Source organism: Penaeus monodon, unplaced genomic scaffold, assembly GCF_015228065.2.
Source record: "Penaeus monodon isolate SGIC_2016 unplaced genomic scaffold, NSTDA_Pmon_1 PmonScaffold_9359, whole genome shotgun sequence".
NCBI lineage: Eukaryota > Metazoa > Arthropoda > Malacostraca > Decapoda > Penaeidae > Penaeus > Penaeus monodon.
Genome location: NW_023664724.1, coordinates 3,223 through 5,000, shown reverse-complemented (window position 1 = coordinate 5,000; position 1,778 = coordinate 3,223). Strand labels below are relative to the sequence as shown.

The 1,778-nt window shown below is 41.5% G+C and overlaps 1 pseudogene; it reads left to right on the top strand.

The window, feature by feature from the left end:
- The first annotated feature begins 249 nt into the window (after positions 1-249).
- Positions 250-1,490, top strand: LOC119572058 (annotated as a pseudogene).
- The last annotated feature ends 288 nt before the right edge of the window (positions 1,491-1,778 follow it).

The window sequence follows — 1,778 nt, the reverse complement described above, 5'->3', positions numbered from 1 at the left end:
GCGCCCTCGGCTTAGGGTAAGAGCGGGCGACGAGGATGGAGGGAGAGAGGCGGGCGGCAAGGATAGGGGAGGCGAGTCGGGCGCCCAACGCCAGGTGCTGCAGCCACATGCTACGCTCTGACTGTAATTAATGTTATTCTTTAGAGTGGGAAAAAAGGGACTTTCAAGGTCGTAAATGTCTGCCTGGGACAAGTAGGAGGGTTAGAGTAGGGGGGGAGGGGAAAACGGGCGGGGCTAAGGACGCGGATGATGGGTATATATTGGGGCATTGTCAGGTGCTCTGGACATACCCTGCTACAGATCGCAGTGTTACACATCATAAAGGTCTTTGCTCTAGGTGAGTTCACCTGTCACTCCAGTTCTCTTTCTTAGGTATATTTAGGGACTATATATGAGCATATTATATATATATATATATATATATATATATATATATATTATATATATATATAAAATATATATATAGTGTGTGTGTGTGTGTGTGGTGTGTTGTGGTGGTGTGTGTGTGTATCTATTCATTTATATATGCATCCATACATACATAAAATATTATATATATATATATATATATATATATATATATATATATATATTATATGGATTCACACACACACACGCATATATATATATATATATATATTTTAATATATTATATATATATATAAAATATATATATATATGTGGTGTGTGTGTGTGTGTGGGGTGTGTTGTGTGTGTGTGGTGTGTGTGTGTGTGTGTGTGTGCATCTATGCACATATACACATATATTTGTTGTGTTGAGTGAGAGAGAGATATATACATATATGTATGTATGTATGTGCATTTATATGTATATATTTACATACATGCATATATGTGTGTTGTTTGTGTGTATTTTAACCCTACATGCAAGCATATTTTACTGTATCTTAAATGTGAATTTGATTGGATACCTGACTAGTTTTTTTACTGAAGCAAATTAAATGATACATGTCTCTTGCTCCATGAATTAGCTATAAATGAACGATTCACTCCAGTCGCTGTGTTTGGTTTGGGGTGGCGCCGCCCTTCCCGGCCTCCGTCTGGGGTCGCGACTCGTCTCCTCTGCGCTTCGAGCTGCCCTCCAACGCCTCGCTGGTTCTGGGTAGAATCAACACCGGCTTCGACTGCGCCGAACTCCCCTACGGTTACTACGCCGACACCAGCAACGACTGCGCCCTGTTCCACGTGTGTCTGCCCTACATCGACAACAACGTGTACATCACCCGCCCTTCTCGTTCATGTGTGGCGAGGGCACCATGTTCGACCAGGAACGTCTCGTGTGCGCATTTCCCGAGGAAGCCCTTCCCTGCTCCGAGGCCGCCGCCTTCAGGAGGTCCAACGAGTACTTCGGGCGCGCCGACGTCAATTCCCGGAGAATAGAGCCCCAACCTTCAATCATCAACCCCAAAGTCCATAACATCATCTTTATTAAACAACCATTTTTATATCGAGCCGATATCCGATATTAAAATCTGAATCATGTATGTGGTTGATTTTACTTCCTTTTCAGCATGAATGGTATTTTGCTGATTTGTATCTGACCCTAAAATACTTTCGGACCTTTTAAACACAGGGTGAAAATAGGATCTATGGGTTTTCTGTATGCTATTGCAATGCTAGGCTAAATTTGCTAAGAGAACTATAAATGCCAATAAAAATGAACAAAACATTGGATATTTGTCTATGTGAAAGATGGGAACGTCTGTGATGAGGAAATAACACTTCAAATCCTCAATTTAGAGAGTCGTGAAGTAAAA